Source organism: Crocuta crocuta, unplaced genomic scaffold (assembly GCF_008692635.1).
Source record: "Crocuta crocuta isolate KB4526 unplaced genomic scaffold, BGI_CrCroc_1.0 scaffold619, whole genome shotgun sequence".
Taxonomy (NCBI): domain Eukaryota; kingdom Metazoa; phylum Chordata; class Mammalia; order Carnivora; family Hyaenidae; genus Crocuta; species Crocuta crocuta.
This window is the reverse complement of record NW_027533395.1, coordinates 758,388-767,755: the sequence shown is the minus strand read 5'-3', so window position 1 is coordinate 767,755 and position 9,368 is coordinate 758,388. Positions and strand designations below refer to the sequence as shown.

Sequence of the window (9,368 nt, the reverse complement as noted above, 5' to 3'; positions counted from 1 at the left end):
GGGCAAGAAAGAGAACTAAAATGCATACGTATACAAGAAACAATGTATTTTTCACAGATACATACATACCAAAGGACATAACCCAAATACAATATATTAAGTGTCTTTGGGGGAAGGGGGTAATATGAGCAGTGATGGAGATGAAGGGAAGAAAACTAAGCATAGAAAACAAGAGAAGGCCCTGTATGAGCCCATGATCCTGCCGCACAGTCGGGGAGTGTGGTTAATTGAACTCTGCATGGGAGGCCCACCCCAGCCAAAACAGACACTCCATTCCCCGCCGCACATACAAACTACAGCTTGTGCCAGGTTGTTGGCTCCCTTAAAATCAAGTCTGGGGCCTCTAAGATGGCAAGCAGAAGGCCATTCAGGTGGATCCTGGGGTGCAGGCAACGTTCCATTTCTTGACACGCATTATGGGGTGTTCATTTTATAACTGTTAAATTGCACAAATAAGTTGTGTGGATTTTTCTTTATTGTTCTTTACATCTCATTGAAAAACAGGACCTCTTTTTGAGCTTCTCCAGTGAAACGGAGACAGGGGGGTTGAACATTTGTTGCCTAACCTTGCCACACAAGGTTCCTGCCTCCTTGTCTCTGAGGGGTTCTGAAAAACACAGTTCCAAAACCTTCAGTGTGGTCCAGCTCAGTTTCACCGAGAAGCAAACTGCAGTTTGTGTGGGGCACTTTGGGATGGCCTCTCATCTTCCAAAAGTGGCTAAATCGTTGTTTGGCTGTAATGAGTCCTGACAAAACCAATGATGCCAAGGGATGAAGGCTCTGGTCACTCTTGACCCCAGAAGGCTGCCCTCTATGGGCCAGGCACTGAGCTGGGCACAGGCACCAGCAAGAGAGGATCAGTGAGAGAGGGAGATAGAATCTGATGGAGGCTCCAGGCTCTGAGCTGTCAGCACAGAGCCCGATGCGGGGCTCAAACTCTCGGGCTGTGAGGTCATGACCCGAGCCGAAGTTAGACGCTTAACCAAGCCACCCAGGTGCCCCCATAGGAACCTATATCTGCTTGAGAGGACAGATAGAACCCCAGGAACAGACCCATGAAGTCCATCCATGTGATTCCTCTGCCTGGAAACCCTTCTGCTGTCCTTTTCCTGACCCTGTCAGATCCTGTGCTTGTCAGTCCCCAACTTCAGCCAGAGTCCTGTTGGGAGAGAGTTAAAAAGGGAGCGTGCTGATCTCCTGCCAGCCCTCACCTGAACTCAGGTTCACCTCTTTGGCTTGAAGCCATCTGTCAGGGAGCCACCCCTTCTTTTCAGAAGTTACCTGTATGTCAGTTTCTTTCTTTTCTTTTCTTTTTCTTTTCCTGTATGTCAATTTCAGTTGTGTGTTTAAAGATGTTCCCTGGGTGAGGGGAGAAAAGGAATCAAATGACTTGTGGATATTCCCTTTTCCCAGAACAACTGATCCCTCAATATCCCATAAAGTAAAATGTTAGATCTTCTTTTAATCTCTATTTCATGGAAGATGACCATGGAGGTCATGTAACTTGCCCAAGGTCACCAGCAGAGTGAGTTCAGGACAACAGATCTGTCTCACTCCAGAGCACGGAGCCATCCAATCCTCTCCAGGAGCCGTCAGGGTAGGGACAGGGGTGGAAGGGGGGCTCAAAACCAAGTGCATTTCTAACTCTGGAAGGAGACCTGTGGGAAAATACCTTTTCATCCCCTCTGTAGAGGGACTGGGGTCTTTGCAGGAGCTGAAGTTCTGCTGGCCTATGTGGCCCAGAGGTGCCGCGGCCAGTGCCTCGCCCTCCTCCACGCTGCTCTAAGGCCAGGCTCCGTGGATGCTTCGTGTGGGTGGGAAGAACCAGGAAGGGTGGAAAAAACAGAACTGGTGGCTATTTTTGGGACTCGGAGCTATTCTGAGGTGGGGAGAGCGAGTCCAGAGGAACAAATCCTGGACTTTAAGAGAAAACACTAGGACAGGGCTGTCAGGAGCCCCACGCTTAGCAGCGGCTGCAGTGTCTGGGTGTGTGCGGACGGTCTGTCAATAGCTTTGCAAGGTGGAAATAACCAGCCTCTGGGTCAGGGGAGGCCAGCCGCACTGTAACTGGAGGGACAGGACCCAGAACGCACTGTTAACAGGTGGTGAGCTCCGCCTTGTGGCATTTCAGGGTGATGACAGCCCTGCGCTCAGGCCTGGGCATCTGGGGAAATTTCTTCCTGTGCTTCCCGGAGCTGATGGAACACTTACAGTGTGTTGGGTCCTTCGCTAGCCATTTACATCCACTACCGCACCTTCACAACAGCTGGCACAGAACTGCTTCTCTTCACTAGCACCTGCGCTCACTCTATCCTCGCTTCCTCCCAGAGGAGTCGGCTGACCCCTGCCCCTGGGTCCTGTACCTCTGCCTGCTACCTCTAGAAAGCCTGGCTGTCTCTCTGATGCTTGGTATGCGTTTTACTATTATTGGTTCGTCTAATCGTGTACCTTCACCAGCGGGTCGTAACTTCCTCAGGCAGCTTATTCTCCTTTACAACCATGGCAGAGCGAAGGAACTGAATTAATTTTTGTCAAATGAAAAAAAAAATGATGAATGACGGTATTCCCGGTATGCATAGCCTGGACACCGGGGTGCAGTTCTGCAGTGCCCCAAGCTGGCACCCACTTTAGAGAGAATGTCTCTGAAGGCCATTAACCGGGAAGTTTCTAGCACTTATCTTTGCAAAACCCCAGATGACTACATGTTACGTTTGTTCCTTTGTTTTAGCACCATTCTTTCACGGGTAAGATACCAGGATAGAGGAAGCAAGGGAGGGATTTTATGACATGATCTTCTGGTGTTGAGACAGAGTCCCTGAAGGTTGGTCCTGGCCATGGTTGTTGAAGTGGAACAAGAGAATCCATTAGATAATGTCTCCTGGCAGGTGAACCCTGAGAGGGCACTTCAACTGGTCTCTGATCAAGATCAGTGGAGTCAAGGATCACACTGTCGATCTCTCACAAGACTTCAGCCTGTCCCGGTCAGAGGTGTGTGCTCATTCGTCATCTGCGTGTAGTGCTACAAATGGCAGTGCCGTCAGCAAACCCTTGGGCTCCCCAAATGTGCCACAGAAACACCTTTGGCAATTCTCAGAGCACTGGGCAGACATCCAACACGCTCTTTTTACAGATGAAGAAACTGATCCTCAAAGACTACTGTAACGTGCTCACAATCACACAGCAGGTAATTGGCAGAACGAGGAGGGCGATCCAAGTGTGTGGCTCCAAGTGTGTGTTCTTACACTTTGTTTTGAATAAATACTTTACTCACACTGTACAAAATCCAAACAGCTGCAAACAGTGACAAGTCAGCCTTCCTTCCACCCTCTAGGTCAGGTATTCCGTTGCTCTCCCCAGAGAGCCAGAGCTAATCTCCTTGGACATCTTTCCTGAGCTTTCCTATGCATATTCAAACATACTATTCTCTCCCCACAGAGCACACTTGGAGGGCAGCCTGGCCTGTGCTGTGTTCTACATCTTGTTCTCCACACCTGACACTATCCCTTGAGTTTGCTCCACGCCCATGTATTTAGAGTGGTCTCATTCTTCTCATGGATGCACACTATTACACTCACACTCAGTCCTCTACTGATGGGCAGTGAATTTGTTTCCATTCTGTGAGCTCCCAAATAATGCTCCAGTGAATATGTCTGTACACATGCCATCTCAAACGTGCCTTAAGAGGCTTTGATTGTTTGCTCATGTGTTTGTTGCATCATTCATTCCTCTAGGCCCTGAGGACACCAAGATGAGTAGTACCTGGTCCCCTCCCGGAGGAGTGTTGCACATTGGCAGAGACGGGGAGTGGAGCTTGGAAGAAGTACTGGCCATTCTGCCTTTTGAAACCTGAGGCTGACAACTGGTCTGAGGACTGACCTTCTTCAAGCTCCTGGAAGGATGCTGGGACTCATGTGGACCACACTTTTCTTCATACTCCAACCGTGCCCTTCTAAGTCTTCCTGTATGTGACAGTTTTCTGTCCCATTTGTCCAGTCTCCGTTTGGGTAGTGTTCAGGGAAGTTGGTTGGAGACTATAGGTGCAGAATGGAGAGCGCCCTCTTGTGGATTTCTGTGGAAGTAGTGTAGGAAGACCCAGGATTGCTAGTGTCTTGGGTCTTCCGGCGCTCACTTGAGTACTCTCCAAACCCCTCCTTTGCCTTGGGTGGTAAAGGCAGGGGAGAAGAGTCCTCCCAAATTTTGCCATGCCCTAGTAGAGAGTAGAGGCTCAATTTTAGGGGTGTCCTGTGCCCTAGGCTTTAGGGTGTAAAATTGAGAGAAAAGATGGAGTTGGAGAAATGGGAGTTGGGGAACAAAAACAAAAAGGAAGGATCAGAGGTGGGAAAAAAATAGGTCCACCAAAATGGACTGAGGTCATGCTTAGGGGGAAATTACAAAGACTATATACTTTCTTCATTCTTGAGGTTCACAGACCTCTGCTGGTCCCTGGACACCCTTTTCTTTGCAACTAAGATAGTGATGCCCAAACCACCACCCAGGTAAGTGGGGCCCAAATATAGCCAAGTTGGGCAGGGCTGGCCCTTAAGAAGACCTATCCAAGCAACCCCTCCCTATTTGGGAAAGACTCTAAGCTGGACTTACAGCCTGGTTGTAGCCTTGTGCATCTGACCAGCCCCAGGAGAGCCAGTGCCTCTAGGCCCCAGTCTGGTCCCTAGTTATACTCTACACCCAGTCTGTCTGCTAACCAGTGACATTGGCCATGCCAAATATATCTACCTGCTCTATCATCTGGGACACCCAAGTTCTGGGTCCATGTCTTCTGAGACCAAAGTCCTTCTGAGGCTGTCCTGGATCCTCACTTGGGAGAGGCATCCAGGACTATGGGGATGCTTGCCTTATATGGCCATGGTCATAGGGGGAGAAAGTGGGGACACAGGTGAGAGGATAAAGATGTTCGTCCTGGTACTGGGGGCCTTTACAAGCAGTAGGCAGTCTCTGTGATGGTCCCCACTGATCCCTGCTTGCTATGTAATCTCTCTCCCCTTGCAGAATGACCTTCCCTTGGGTGTGGGCTGTACCCACAGATTTGCTTCTAAAGAATAGAATGTGCCAAAAGTGAGGGAATGTCATTTCTGAGGTTAGGTTATTAAAAGACTGTGGATTCCATCTTGCTTGCTCTCTCAGGCTCTCTTCCTTACTTGTTCTGATGAAGTCAGCTGCCATGTTGTTTGCTGCCCTATGGAGAGACTCACATGGCAAGGAACTAAGGGAAGCTACCAGCCAACAGGCATTGAGAAACTAAAGTCTTCAGTCCTCAGTCCCATAGCCCATAAGGAACTGACTTCTGCAAGCAACCATGTAAATGAACTTGGAAGTAGAGCCCTCCCCAGTCACTTCTTCCAGTGAGATTGCAGCCCCAGATGATACCTTGATTGCAACCATGTGAGAGGAAAGCACACTAGAAGATGGTTGGATGAATGTATGATGGGCAAACTCATAGTGTCTACCACACCTTCCATGCAGGTGGCTTGGATGGAACTCCATTGTCCCTCCCAGAAATTCAATGGACTCAACCCAGCTAGCCCATACCTATGATCCCTTTTCATCTTAGCCTCAGCCTAATTATCTCAGGGAAGAAGGACCCTCCCTATCCCACCCACTATAAAAATGTCTTATTTGTTTTAGTCAAACGTGGCTTTGTTGTCTTGATAGAAGCATTGTTCAGGAATTCTCACTCTGCCTGCCCCTGAAATGCCAAGGTCAGGCTCGTGGGCTTGAGGCCATTGTTACATATGTCCCCAACTACTCTTACCAAAATTTTTGCCTTCACACAATAGGTCCCAGTTAGGAGGGCCTCAAAAGAGCCCCCAAACAGAGGAGTCTTGGCTTATGGTCACTCAGAGAATCCCCTTCAATGCCAACCAGTTTTGCAGAATCTCAACCTTCGTCCTCTCCAGGCCTGTCCCCCTAGTATCCAACTGACTGAAACATGTGGGGAGGGCAGTGTCTCTGTAATAGAAATAGGGTATTTCTATTACCATAAGATGTTCTTGATCTCTGTGGATGGAAGAAGGAGCTCAGTAATTACTATTTCTTAAGCACCACTTCTGACTCAGCCCTGAGACTAAGAGTTGGTTATGACTCTGAAGGTAGCCTCTGAGCTTATAGTATCACGGGAAAAGAAGACAAAGAAATCTCACATGGTGAGTGTGATGAGAGAAGAATACCAAGGGCATTTTGGGAACTGGGAAGAAAGCCCAATTCTTTCCCAAGGGCAGGGGAGGCTTTGGAGAGGGTAAGAACTTATTGGATCCCCAGAAAGAAGACATTCCAGACAGAGGAAATGACATGCACATGGCTACTAAGGTATGAGGGAGTGTGGTGCACTCAGGGAACCACATGCTACTTGGTAGAGATGGCACTTCAGTGAGAGAGGGAGACAGGAACCGCTGAAGGACTTTTATTTTTACTGACATGGAAAGATGTCCAAGATAGGTTTTCAAAGGAACAAAGCAAGTCACAGGAGAGTGTGTAGGGTGTGATCCCTTTGTATTCTGTGTTAGGGATGCATCTATATATGCACCTGCTTGCATGTGAATGTCTGGAAACTTACTGGAAGAAAACACATGAAATCAACCCTTGATACTTGTGGGGAGATGGACTGGATGGAAAGGAGAGAAGAGAAAGAGTGGAGGAAGAGGGGCACTCTTCTGTCTTACCCCAACCACTTTGTACTGTTCGCATTTACATTATGTGACAATATTGATATGTTAAAATAATTTAGTGCGGGAAGTGATATAACCATATTTTCCTTACAGAAAGATTACCTTCACAAGATCTGGGGAACAGTTTAAATGTGGGATGGATATTTTATCCAATTAAAGAATTATTGTTAGTTTGAGCCACAAATGAAAAGAATTTTATTTTTCAGAGGTGAATAGTATGATATCTTATGAACATAAAAGGATTTATTTTTCTTTCTTTCTCTCTCTCTCTCTCTCTCTCTCTCTTTCTTGAGAGAGAACACTTGTGAGACAGTGAGAGTAGGGAGGGGCAGAGGGAAAGGGAGAGAGAATCTTAAGCTCAAGATGACACTGGACTCCACAGGGCTGTGAGATCATGACCATGAGATCCTGACCTGAGCTGAAATCAAGAGTCAGATGCTTACTGACTCTTAGAGCTCAGAGCTACCCAGGAACCCCTAACATAAAAGGATTTCTAAGCCTTGGGGAGACTCAACAAGAGCTGGTCCTCCAACTGTGCTCTGTGGCCTGGTGAAAGAGAAAGCAGGAGATGGTGATGTGGCTCCGAGCCTGGGGTTTGTCAGTAGCACAGATTAAATGCAAGGACAGGCTGAAGTTGGAGAGGGGTTCTTGGCTGTACAGAGGAGAGCCAGGAAGTTCCCAACTACAGTGAACAGCTGTGTGTGTATGTGTGCTTGGCCATTCCACATCCGGACACACTCCAGTTTGGGAGAAACCCCCCCTTTGTGTGTGACTTGGAGGAAGGCACAATTTCATCTGCCACTACAGAAGCAAAGGGACCAGAGCTTTCTCTCTCCACCCCACTATCTGCCAGCCTGTGGGCACATAACCCAAGTTAAGCCAATTAATGCTCCTACCCAGGATGACTCCAAGATGTAAGGACAGGTGGAAAGTTATTCAAAGTGGGGACACTGGGGAGTGGGAACACAACACCAGCAGCGCTGAGTGCTTAGTGGCAGAGACACCAGTACTCAGTGGGGACTCCCAGCCAGTGTTCTGGTAGTTTGACCTTGGCTGTATTTCCTGCCTTCCTGGTTCTTGCACACTGGCGCTTTGGCATTTATGTGGATTCTATGAGCTACCCAAATCTTTCCAAAAAACTCTCTTTATTCTTTTATCTGTAAGGTAGCCAAACTTAATTTTTAAGCTTGCTGCCAAGAGCACTAACCAGATATTGGTACCAGACAAATGATGACAGGTGAGAGGTTATAAGGGGAATGGGGGAAACAGGGATCAGTTACTTGGCCTAGTTAGGGCTATAGATCTACTGGGATTCAGGAATGGGAATTCAGTAGCCTATGCCACACAGCACAAACCCTCTAATTAAATTATTGCTTGTGGTCACCTAGAATGAAGTGTTCACTGAGGACAGGCGTTAGGAGACCACAGGGAACAGAGTACCTGTTTCTAAAACCACAGAACAGCTTATACAAATTGGATAACAAGTCCAAGCCCTAAATTATCAGCTTAAAGTATTGACTTCAACCCATGGACTTTCTATTGTTGCTGGAAAATATACCTTATTTCTTGTAGCAATAGGGCTGACGTAAATGGAAGCCAATCTCAGAATTTGATCCTAATGGTTCTTAAACTATAATGTTAGATAAAGTGTAGTCTTATAAAAATAGGACATTCAATTATGAAAAGAGAGAATCCCAGGAACCGGAATGGGGCTATAGAAGAGACGTTTAGAGGAATCCTCCAACTAGCACTAAGCGCCCCTTACCAGCTGAAGCAGCTCCTCCTGCTGTCTAGCAGTGACCTTCCCCTGACTCATGAAGTTACTTCTTCTGGAGTCACCTTGCAAGAGGGCACCATTTGTCCTCATGTTCTACCCTTCCCACCCAACATTTTCTTTAGATACATCAAATCTCAGCATGCTAATTTGGGGGAGTGGTTCTGTTTGAAGGAACACATAGTTGATTCCCAGCTGCCCAAACTAGAACACCAACTTCAGGATCTTTGATAAGTACACATACATCTTTAAATTCAGATTGATCTAAGGCTACAATGTCACAAGTAGTATAACCTCCAAGGAACCTCAAGAGGGGCGCCTGGGTGGCTCAGTTTGTTAAGTGTCTGACTCTTGATTTCAGCTCAGGTTATGATCTTACAGTTCATGAGTTGGAGCCCCACATCAGGCTCTGTGCTACCAGTGTGGAGCCTGCTTGGGATTCTCTCTCTCCCCCACCTCTGTCCCTCCCCCGCACGCTCTCTCAAAATGAATAAATAAACTTTTAAAAAGAAAGGAATCTGGAGGCACCTGGGTGGTTCAGTCAGTCAGGTGTCTGGCTTCGGCTCAGGTCATGATCTCACGGTTCATCAGCTGGAGACTCTGCACTGATTCCTCAAAGCCTGCAGCCTACTTTGGAGTCTCTGTTTCCTTCTCTCTGTGTGCTCCTTTCCAGCTTCCCCCACCCCCAATAAATAAATAAAACATTTTTAAAAAAGAGAGAGAATGAAATCTGAAGATTTATGAAGATAGGAACATTAAAGAAGATTTATCCTGTGCAACTTGACCACCCACATATTATATCCCTGGAAATGGTCCCAGATGTTTTATTCACAAAGAACTTGAAAAATACTTTGGTGAAGGAAATAACAGAGACACACACACAAAAAAAAAAAAAAAAAAAAAAAGGACCC

At 47.2% G+C, this 9,368-nt stretch overlaps 1 long non-coding RNA gene across 1 annotated transcript; it reads left to right on the top strand.

Annotated features, from left to right (window-relative positions):
- The first annotated feature begins 3,776 nt into the window (after positions 1 to 3,776).
- LOC144218540 (uncharacterized) lies at positions 3,777 to 5,606 on the top strand. The gene is made up of 3 exons (XR_013331184.1): positions 3,777 to 3,961; positions 4,422 to 4,496; positions 5,143 to 5,606. It is a non-coding gene; the product is annotated as an uncharacterized LOC144218540 (long non-coding RNA).
- Positions 5,607 to 9,368: the final 3,762 nt, after the last annotated feature.